Source organism: Dermacentor silvarum, chromosome 8 (assembly GCF_013339745.2).
Source record: "Dermacentor silvarum isolate Dsil-2018 chromosome 8, BIME_Dsil_1.4, whole genome shotgun sequence".
In the NCBI taxonomy this organism is placed as follows: domain Eukaryota; kingdom Metazoa; phylum Arthropoda; class Arachnida; order Ixodida; family Ixodidae; genus Dermacentor; species Dermacentor silvarum.
The window spans coordinates 181968767-181980888 of NC_051161.1; the positions used below are offsets into that span (position 1 = coordinate 181968767).

The 12122-nt window shown below is 47.2% G+C and overlaps 1 pseudogene; it reads right to left on the reverse strand.

The window, feature by feature from the left end:
• Nucleotides 1-1370: 1370 nt before the first annotated feature.
• Nucleotides 1371-12122, reverse strand: part of LOC119461894 (glycine receptor subunit alpha-1-like) — a 76134-nt pseudogene continuing 65382 nt past the window's right edge.

The following is a 12122-nucleotide window of genomic DNA, read 5'->3' on the forward strand; positions in this document are numbered from 1 at the left end:
AGGGCTCATGTCCACGCAGTACGCCTACTGATAGTATAAGTGCTCTTTAACAAGGACCTTCATGCTATGACAATTTCTGTCTGCTGATTTCTTCCTAGCAAGAGTTTACACATTGTTCGGTTTCGATTGTTATAAAAAGACCAGCTGAACACCTCTGAAACGCCGAGAACGACAATGCTATAATGGCTTTGTAGACAAGGCTAGAGTAATTTCGCAGTATCACAATGTAACGTTGCTTTAAAAGAATAAACTATAAGAGGCCCCCAACCCTCTCCCCCGAGCCTTGTTCTACTATTGTTTCATAATGCAAGCAGTCATTTTAAAACAACTACTGAATACAAGGAAAAAATATACGAAGAATATTGTCGCAGTTCACTGCTAAGTCTCTGTGTTTGCTCAAGAGGGCACAGAGCACAGACATGAGTGTATGGCATACTTCAACTTAGCAGTACTTAGCAGTACTCTGCTAAACTTCAACGCTACTGGAAGTACGTCACAACCATGCGTTCAGTTCGTTTCAAAGAGACCAACATGCACTCCTCGACCAAAGGGCGCTTAGACGATAGGCCTGTCTGTGTAACGTGGGCATTTCAGATATAACATTCCTCGTATTTGATCACTAGTTGCGATCTATTGAATAAAAGGTACCAGTCATCAGCATAGCGAATCTTGGCCTCTTTGTTTCTATGACTGGTTATTTAAGTGCCCAGACGTCACCTAGAAACACTGGGGCGACTAACCGCCAAATCAGTGCGGGTGCATAGTCGAGCCAGTCAAATACGTAGGAGCGGCAAAAGATTAATGTTTCTATTAAGATGTTTTCATAATCCGGAAACAAGGCAAGTCCACAACACCACCACACGGCATAGCTGTATTGCCGGTGTCGTCTAGCTAAGGTGCAATTAGGCCATTTAAAGATTTCATCAATTGGATTTAATTATCCTATCTCATCCTCACAAGCTAGTACGTGAACAATGACAGACCTCCAGCAAAGGTGGAATGATTCTTTAACGCAGCAGAGATCGGACACTTGTCACAGCGTACTAGCCAAGTTCTCATACAACTATTTCTGTTCATACCCTTCACGTTTTCGTCAAGTCATAAAGTAGGTGCGTAAACATAATGCGCCCCGCACTGCCCTGCACCTTACCGAAATCTGCATTGTTTCTTCAGGCATAAATAGAGGTACCTTTAAAAGGCACCACATTATGTTAACACCACTTGGTGCTGTGCACGCTACACAATGCGTGCTAGCAATAATATAAATCTCGCCATGCTTCGATAGCTTTCATAGCCCCTGCCGGAGCATGTCAGCTATTCCTCAAATAATGTTTGCCCTCATTCAGGCTCAGTCAAACGAAGAAGCTCCCAATACCATATAGCTGGCAATGCACTATGTGAATGCCTGCACGACAAACGCTGCAAAAATAAATACCCGTGACCTTGCGAGTCCTGGCCAGCCAAAAACCGCTCCACTCTCCTGCGCTTTCCGCATATCTCCGGCGTTCCTCGAGACTCAACGTGAATGGTCTCTCGCGCACCTAGTACAGGCGACTAAGTTGAGACCAGGCCATTAGCACTGACTTACAAAAGCACCTCCACGAGGAAAGCTTCAGAGTTGTGACGAGGCAATGGATACTTGTTACAAGTCCAGCACTCTACCTTCCTGCATTCTCCGTCGCAACTCCACAGCTCCTCGTGGTTCACTTTAGCGATCCGTTCGCGGCTTAGCGTAGGCAATCAGTCCCGGCCATAGACGCCCCAGTAGATGAGTGAGTGCACGAGGAACGCAGCGGGGAACAGAGCCCTGGCGATCCAGTCGACGAGCACGGGCTTCGGCCAGCGCTCGGCACCCTTCTTGTGCTTCGCCGTGCACGCGACGATGAGCGCCGTCTCGACCAGGCCCAGGAACACGAACAGAATGCTTATGATCATCCACACGTTCATGGCCACCACGTACGAGACGCTCGGCATGTGCGCATTGTACTGAGCGGTCACCAAGCTGAGCATGAGGTGACGCTGAGTGTGACGCGAGCCGGAAGCGCCTCGCAGGGCATCCAGAAAGCGCGAACGACATGAACACGATGACCGTGCTGGCGCGTACTTGTTGATGAGTAGCCGGCGCGACGACGCAGCTCGACGCGGCCGTAGAGGCAGCTGAAGGTGCCTGCGCAGAGAAGGCGACGGCCGGCGGCGTTAGCACAGACGCACAGAACAGATTAACCCTTAACCCCAAATCCCGAACTGTATACTCGTCATGCGAGGTTGTACCAATATCGCTAACGACGAGTCACACTCCTTCTGCCCGATGTGTCTGCGTCCAACGCAGAGACAAGTTGCGGTCCGCATTGTTGAAAAGGCTGCCTTCAGGAGCAACTTTTGTTACGTCTTGTAATACGTTTTTTGGTACTTTTTTTAGTTCGCTTTGGTACGTTTATGGTACGTTTTTCTGGAGTTATATTGGTGCTTAAAGAGTTAAAATGCACACAGTAGCAAACACAGAGTATATAAACAATTTCTCTCGGTTCATCTAAATCATAAGGCCTTGTGAAAGCTCCCAGCGGTGATACCCAATGGCAATCTGGGAATTTTCTTCATGTGCGCGCAGTTCGATTCTGATTTATGATGATTGTGATTCATGAATCATTTCTCCGACATAATTCTGAAATATCAAGTCTTCTAATTTAGCATCTGCACGAAAGCATTCCTTCGAAATGCATAAGCTTTTATTGATGTTTTGTTTCCATGATTACACCTTAGTTACCATTGTAGACGGCATGATTTTTTTCTATATTTGTGTTAAGCGCCAAACACGCACTAACCTATTTTCGACACGACTTCTCCCGGCGTCGGACCACTTACGCCAGTTTAATTTTACATTACGTTCTGGGGAATTGCGTGCTAAAGCCACGATCCGATCATTAGGCCCATCGGTATGGGGGACTCCGGAATAATTTTGAGCTTCTGCGGTTTTTTACCGTGCACATAAATGTAAGTACACAAGAAAGAAAGAAACAAAAACATTTAGGCTAGACAATTACGCTGTTGTAGAAATGTTTTTCCTGTGGTTATGAAAGGCCTTCTTTTAACCATAAGTACTGAGACTGCGAAACGCCAGGTGAGACTATAGTTTAGAATTAAGTGTTGAGCTAGCTGGTCTTGCATTGCCGAAGAGTAGTAAAAAGAAGCGCTTCTCTGTCTTTTCTTCCCCCATCGTCTTTTTGTTTGCGCTAATTTTGCTTGTCAGCAAGATAACACGGTTGCCGCTCTACATGAACTAGTGGATTAATATTACTCATGTCAAAGCAATGCCTTGTTATGACGCCTTACGGGTGCTGTAGAAACACAAAGTGGAGAGTGCTCACCAACGTCGAATGACTTTGTGCAATCGCCGTGCCCGACGTAGATAGCCTTGAACTGCGACAGAGACAGGTTCTTGGTGATGCGGAAGGCCTTCCAGTGAAGTATCACCTGCTCCCTAGGGTGGACCACTGCGTCAAGAGAATAAAAAGAGCGAACCGAATGCCTCGTACGTTTGTCAAGAACCAGAAGTGACTTGGCACATTGTGCCAATGACGAAGGTGCGTTGATTTAATGAACACCTCTAAATTCGTTCTGATTGCTCAAGAATTCCCACGTAAATTTATTTCAATCGAAGTGGTCGGAAAAGCTTGTTAAAAGCGTACAGATTAAAATCCAATATATTCCACTTCTTGTATTTCTTGTACTTTATTACTTCGCGCCAAGATCAGGCCTTATTTTTGTTCTGTTGGAGCGCGAAAAGTTAAAGAAATGTCCTAGTATGAGCGTTCGGTTCTTTTGCGGTACTATGCAGTCCTTTGTTGTTCTTAAAACATAAAATGAAACAAAACAGCCTTTGACAATATTCATGGCGTCACGCCGAGCTGATGAACTACCAGAGGCGCGTCACCACTCGTCCATTTCGCCGTTTCGTACGCAATTTTTGTAGTAAGAAAGAACTGAGTACGAACACACGTTTTGTATATTGAAAAGGCAACTACACAAGCGAAGCGAGTTCGAATATAAAGTGCCGCAAATAATATACATATTTTAAATGTGCACAGCTTCTGCTTTAACTTCGCATCAACATTACAAAAAAGTCATTTCAATGTCTGTTCGCACGATAACCGATGGCTAAATTAAAATTCTGGCGTTTTACATGCCGAAACCACGATACGATCATAAGACACGCCATAACGGGAGACTCCGGAACAAGTTTGATCATCGGGGAACCTTTAACATGCATCCGATGCAGGATACACGGGCGTTTTTTTTTTTTTTTTTTTTTGCATTTCAACCCCCTCGAAATGCGGTCGCTGCGTCCGGGATTTGATCCCATGCCTTCGTGCTTAGCAGGACGCCACCACGGCGGGTGACGACCGATGGTTGCCTGAAAGACTTCACTTCTTTGCTTGGCGCATCTTCCGTTAGTCCCTTTCAAGGCTGTCGATCGCTTTTCATCGTTTTCTTCGTATAGAATAAATAGGAGCATTCCCACATAAAAAAATACGGTCGCATTCGGCTCAGCCGGAGCATCCGCTTAAAGACTGCTTTCATCTTCTAAAAGCGTGTCTTCGCAACAGCGACACTGATGACCATAAAAATGGGCACGTTCTTTCGCCAGATTCGACAACTGCGGACGCAGAAACGAGCGATCGAAATAAAGAAAACTTGGCTCCTCTTCGCAACCGGCCGTTGTCTGAGGAACTCATATTCGGTCCGGGGCCATTCACACCATTCTTTCCCTTGTGACATCCGACGAGTCGTGACACCATCCTGCGAATGGCCCCATCGATCACGCCCTAGGGTAGGCTGGTGCTTGAGGCCCCTTTGCAGTCATCTTCCGGCACCATAAACTCCTTCCTAGAGCCATTTTCCTCAGCTACCATTCGGGTTGGCTTATTCTGAGTTCGACTTGAGCGCTTCCGTCGGAATATTGCGGGTCATTTTTTAAGCAATATACATATTTCTTACTATAAGCATCTCCTCCAGATGAAAGACGGGGGAATAAGCGAGATGAAATAACCGTTGTCTGACGACTATTGGGCCTTGCCGAGATTTTGTTTAACTACATAAGCACAAATCACACGTAAGTCACTCAAATGTACAATGTAAGTAAACGCATTGCCCTTTTCCGATGAAATAATAACAGAAAAACCCAGCAACGATTGAAACCAAGAAACGTCTGCCGACATTAGGCATTTTCAAGTGTAGTCAACTGTTTTCGTTTGTGTTCAAATAGTATAAAGAGGTCGTTTCAAATTTAGCAAACATCGTCTGATAGGTAGCTAGACTAGGTAGATGAGACTCAAGTCCAACGCAAAACACTTTCAAAGTGACATGTCTAATTTTTCGAGCACGCCGCTCATAAAAATTGTGTTGCTACGCTGCTGTTGCCTAATAAGAACTGTGTAGCATCCTAGTATAATATTTCGTCCCTTCAATGAAAGCGCCGTAGTTTACTGTTTAAATCATCTGGCTAGATAACGATAGTTTCGAACTTTGCCCCGAGTCAACGATAGTTTTCTTCTGCCCAGCGTTTTCAATGACCGACCAACCAACCTAACAAAAGCATTGGGAGAAGACCCTTAATTTTGGGATCTGTATAACCAAGATCGTTCTTAACAAACTCTTAGCAAGTATATGCGCCTTTCCAATATCACTGATGAACCAGCGAAGCTAGAGTAAAGCGGCTCTCACCCAAAGAGCGACGACGCCACTCTGTTCTCGCCAAGAGAAAAGACTTAAGCGCTTCGTTGAGCAATCCGCGTCTCCGCGAGATCGCATTGCCGGGAAATAACCTTGCTCTATGCCGTCAGGCGCACTGCGAAAAGAGCACGCCTCCTACAAGAACGTGCTCGAAGCATATTCGCGCGCCAAAGCTGAACGCATGCATAAGAAATAAATAACTTGCCGTCCTCTACGGAGACCCAGCGCCTCCCTCCGTGCACTCGGACGGCGCCGGGGGAACAATGTATTTCCTCGCCACGTCGGAAGCAAATCTGATTACCACGGGCGGAAGGCGCACAGGCTTCTTGTATGTGCACACTCCATCAGAAACTTACAAACTTTGCCACGGGCAATACAGGCTCAGAAGCTGGCACGCATGCAAGAACACTGAACAAAATATGTGCTCCTCCGTCTCGAGTCGTGCCAGTGGACCAGTGTTTCCCTTGTAGTTGCATAATACATCTCGGTGTGTCCCATGAAAAATACAGCAACAAACCCCGGCAGACCAAACGTCTGTAAGCTAACTTCACAACTCAACCGGAGGGTGTTATAACATGGCCTTCTGAGAAGGCAGTTTAAAATAAAGCTTGTCTTGCTGCTTAATAACCATAGTAGTAGCAAACAACTTTATTTTTAATAACCGTAGACAAATAGAAATGTAATGGAGGCTACTCTACTACATAGTTAAGATACTTTAACTATGAATTCAACGTTGTGGAGAAGCCGGCAACATAGTGTACTTATTGCCATTTTTTCAAGCCATAATAAATTAATCAGGCACGCAAAGCCACAACGACACTCATGCACACCACAGACGAAACCATACTTAGCTTGCACGAAAGGGGGGGGGGGGGGGGGGAGGGAAGGATAAAGCTGTGTTGTATTAGGCTCCCAACTATAACCATGGGCTCTCGATCTAAACATATTGTGTGTATATTTTACTGTACAACACGCATAAAAATGAACGATTGAAAATCAAAACAGATAAAGGCCGTACAAAATGCACACGCGTAAGTTAATGTAAGGTCATATTCGTTTGACGATAAAAGCATCAGGGAGAGAGAAGGGAAGTAGACGAAGGCTGTAAGGTAAACCTGAGGCAGCGCAGATTAGGTACTCCGCACGGCAAGAACGGGTGAGTGGACAGAAAGAGAAAGACAGAGAAAAACAATACAAATCAGGCAGATGCACACTGAGACACGAACGCGTCTGCGCAGCGATGTGACGAGAACGAAGGCGAAGTGTGACACTTGTCGAAGGAGAGGATACCGACGACGGGTGTAGGCACAGAGGAGCACTACACTTATCTAGCTACATTTAAAGATTCCGTATGTTTTGCGGCACAGTATCACGTGCTCATTCTGAACGATCGGGCTAGAACGGGCACACGCCAAGTGGCGCATACCAGGTGACCAAGTCAAAGAAAGTAGATTAAATCAAAGAATCCGTTGGATATATAGCGCTGTTACATTAAACGCTCGGCGTGCTTTAGGTCTAGACAGCGGTGAGCCGACATTGTATGTTCAGGTTTTATGTAGCAATTTACTTTTCCTTACCCAGAACAGAGGTGCGCTTACTCGCACTACTTTATCGGTCAGCATACAGGGGTTATGTGAGCCCGTTCGCCGATACTTGCGCTTAGATATATATCCACAAACATATCTGTCGAGACAATTAGCTACCCAGCAGCAGGCAGAAGCCAGCAGCCGCGCCAAACAGGGAAGCGTTGCCAAACAAGGCTACGCCTTCAAAGCAAGAGACATTGCATTGCCGGCGTTAAATACAGTGAACCTGCAGCGCACTTTCAGAGCTGCCAGAGAGTCTTGAAAGAGCAGCATTCGAGAAAATCGCGGCAGTTGTCTGCATTGAGCCTGTAGGGGCACAGTGGTGTCAACGTCTACACTTCTCGGCCCTCCACGAACCGTGCGTGTCCCACGCCTTTTAGACATCAAGTTCTGCGAAACAATCACGTATACATGCAAAGCACTCGCCCGACACGAGGAATCGCGTGCAGCGAGAACCGTTGCATGGGGCACGCAATAGTTCCCACAAACCATAGAGCGCGAACAATTCAATACCCGCCGATTTTTCGATTTTGGATGCCACAAGTTTTCGAACCATCACGGTGGGCTCAAAAAGCAAATTACCTATATTGCAGCAGACTCTGCACTTTCTCGAGCGCTACTAACACTGATACGACCGTATACAGTCTCATGAAGGCGTCACCCTGTCACATGACTTGTGGCCCAAGCAACACCGAGGAGAGGTCTCGGGCTCGGTCCGAATACCGTGAAGCGCTACTACCCGCACAGCTGGCGTTGGAAAGATGGAAAACAAATTCGAGCAACTGTTCCCAATAAGATAAACAGGGAAGGCATGAGCTACCCAGCCGCGAAAGCCACAGTGCGATAGGGGCGAAATTGTGTATCTTGCTTAATGCTAAAGCTTTATAAAATTCTGGGATTCCATGAATCAGGACCCCGGTATGATATGAGACGCGCCGTAGTGTGGGAATTCCAGATTAATTTTTACCACACAATGGCGATAGCAATTTTACGGGTGGACACTCCGGGCGCATTTCTGCCGTCGCCGTGAGGTTCCGTATGAAGTCCAAGGGCGATAAAATAGTCGCCGTGCGCCGAATGCTGTACGTGCGAGTGAAAGCGCGCGAGGGTGAGCCGGCGATCCCGGCTCAATCTCGCCCACGCAAGGGGGGAAGCGGGAAGGAAGCGCACAGTCTTCCAGTCGCGCGCGAGGCTCCGGTGGGAGGGTCTGGAGGGAGGGAGGGAGACGCGTTTGAAATCGGGCGGCTCCAGCGGCCGCAAACCTCCGGGGGAGGGTAGCGGGGGGGGGGGGGGGGGGTGCGTTCTACGCCGGGCCGCTGTATCTTGAAAGTCATCTGCGGCGGGGACAAAGTACGCCCTGCGCTGCGTTTCCGCGGCTTAGTTCGCGTTCATGCGAGCGGCAGCACGAAGGTCAATTCGTTCGCTGCTGTCGCCACGCTTACTCACTACAGCATCTTGAAAGCGAGTTTCCGCGGTCGTCGAGTGCGTTGCGTTCATGTTTGTTTGTGCACGCGGGACACCATGCTAGTTAATTTAGTCAGTGTGCCTATGTTTACAAATTACAAGGGGTGGCATCATCAGCATGATCGTTACCGACGATGCCACAGTGCCCCGGTCGCCATTGCAAGATGACGTCATGATCCTTCGTGAGGGCTTGATGGAGAACTCTTGTCTCAAACACAAATTGTTCATTGATCCTGCGTCGTAAACCTGACTCAACTCTGAAGGGCTGCCTTCACACAAAAAAATAGCCACAAAAAAAACGACTTTCGAGGTTGTGCTTGTACGATGTTAATAACAGCAACAAGTAGGGCGCAAGTTCTGTTGCCGTAGAATGTCGTCACGCGGGGCACCTTGAACCTGATTGTGGCTTGTAAGGACGGGATGTCAACGGCAGCTGTGGAGCTTACGGATGAGACAATTCCATCGGTGTAAATGTTCCAGTTTGTCCATATTATCGTTCAATAATGACAATGGCAACTATCGTAGAGCCACTGTTGAATCGTAGAGCCACTGTTGAACTTCGTAGTTCCCTGAATTGTTAGGCGAACTTGTGGCTGTCGTAGGCACGACTGATAACTATACTGGTCCCAGTGGTGGCACCATTGGTAACAGCGGTCGTGCTGCTGGTGTAAAGCCCCATGGCAGGCAGCCTTGATGAGTCGCAATAAGTTTTGAAAATCTGGGTTAATGTCTCTTTGCCGGCATAGCAGCAACATAGTGACTGTGGACGCGACAGGAGTGTCCAATGTGAGCTCTGAGGTTGTCATCGGGACGTATGCTGAAATCAGGCGGTCTCTTACAAACATGATTTTGCATGAGTCAAGGCACACAGTCAGTCCAAGACACGTGCACAGAGCTTGACCTTGCAAACTATGGAGGGTGCGAATATTTGTTTTGCATGCATGTGTTCGCCAAAACTGGCAAGCTGTATCGTAAAACGCCAAGAAACAGTGGTGTGTACAGCTTGTGAAACACCTGTGAAACAGTGGTGTGTACAGGTGCCCCAGATTTTTCCGCACAGGGGCTTCATGACATGGACAATCCAAATTAGTCTCCGCTTCAAGCAGATGCAGTGGCGGCTCCATGAAAGGTCCTAGTCAATAATAATACCTAAGAAGCAATAGCCTGGCAATTGATAAAAGCAGGGCACGGTTAAATGGGTTTCCGCGTAAAAGCGCATTTTTCGGTGGAGACAGTAAGGTCTTGTTTGCGGAAGTATGAACAAGTTAGCGTGGCTGCCCACTGAATTCTTACGCCCACTTAAAGATGTGCCGCCGCCGAAGACAAACACTGTCAGCACATATTGATAAATAAAGGAAGGCCAACCACAGCTAGGTTAAACAGAGTTAAGGATCAATACCCCGTCGTGTGGCACGCCACCATATGCGTAAGAGTTGGGCCATCTTCGGTCTGCACAACGATTGAATTTGTGCATTCTGCACTAAAGAAGGAACAGCAGGCTCTTCCGCAACAGGTGGAGTTCGTTTTGATATACCTCGATTTTGAGTTCATACGCTACCTAAAAAGTGGTTTAGGGGGCACCGGTATTTCGCAAATACAATTATTTTTCAGGGAATAGTCGCCTTTCTACAGCAAAATCAATGATATTTCTTTAATTGGGCCGCAACATTTTGCATGTGTGGGTGCATTGCGTGCGCAAAATTTATTGAGAACTGTATCTGGTATTAAACTCTAACTAATCATAGAATGGCCTCCATCATTAAGGACGTCGTCTCCCGAATCTCACGCGGCAAAACGTTTTCGCATCCTCCGAATAGCACCGATAGCCGACTTTACCTCTCCTATCATCTGCGCCAGTGCGCTGGGAGTACAAAGGTAAAGCCAAGGGGGTCTAACTCCGCCCGAAAGTTGAGTGTCGCGCCGGCGGAACGATTCGTCACGGCACACCATGGCAACCGCGGTAGACTACGCTATGCAGCAGACCGCTGCTGTCTGGGAGGCCCATGCGCAGCAGACGCAGCTACGCGCGACTGTTGTGCGCAAACACGCCATGCCCAAGATGAAATGATTTGTTCTGCGTTTTCGATATCGCAGACATATGTTTTTTATTATTTATATAACTATATATTAACTATTATATAATCCTGAGAATACTATCGTGACCAATAATCAAACAATAGTGTTGGTGAGTCCAGCTGCTTGCGTTGACACCGCATGACAACATTGTGGAAGCAAGAGCAAGCAATTGTTTTGCTGTTGTTGATACGATATTGTAAGTTCCCTGCTGCGTGCAGTACAGTAATATTTGGCTCACATGTTCGCAGCCGCTTCAACGACAGATCAGCAACGTTTTCTTACTATGTTAAAAAAAGTGTCTCAAGGCCCCTTTAAGCCTAGCTAGAGCCTCTGCAGGCTCGGTGGCCTTTAGCTCTTCCATTTTCAGTAAGAGAAGGGAAGTAAGGAAAGGCAAGCCTAGAAGGGTCGTCCACTCACGGCTGCTGAGTTGCATGTCACAGAACTGGTTGTCATGTGGGAACCTGCTCAGGTCCATGTTGCAGGCCAGCTTGAGGGAGACGCGGGCAGCCAGGAAAAAGTGGCCGGACGGCTCGAGCGTGACGTAGGCGTACGGGAAGATCACTTTGTCCAGGCGGCCGTCGGCCGAGTTCTTGAAGTACACCTCGGGCGTCCACAGTTCTGGGTACCAGCGAGGGTCCACGATGACCTTGTTTTTGGCGCGGCCGTTGAGTCGAAAGTCGTACCAGTACTCGTGTAGAAAAAGGTCCACCTCGACGAACTGCGTCGAGAGAAGATTTAGTGGGGTGAAATCTAGCTGCAGTGCGAGACACGCATAGTACACACAAAACTCATGCTCTAGGGACTACTTCATCAATTCTCTTAACTGACTGCGAACAGTATTTAGGAGTTGTCAATGCCTCGATAGGTTTAGAGAGTCCAACGCGATCCTAAGACTCATGCGTGCTCGCCTTGTTAAGCGTCACTCAAGTGTTTGTCATGTCATCATCATCGTTGTGATGTCATTGGTGTGTCCCTTAATGATTTCGTAAAGTGTGTGATTTCATATTTAAGAATAATAAAGATTACTTTTTTTATGCAAACCAAAGCATGACGCCGGAAAGACATAAAATATTACGCACATCCCACGCATTGTGGAAATGTAGCTTATTGCAACCACTTACCGCACAACACATGATGAAATGCTTCAACGCTTCGGTTTGTCCGTACTGAACTTCAATATCGGGTGTTTCAGCGAACACTTCCATAAAAGAAATTTAAATTGCCTTCGGCAGATAGCACAATTACAGTCGATGAGCTGATCTACTC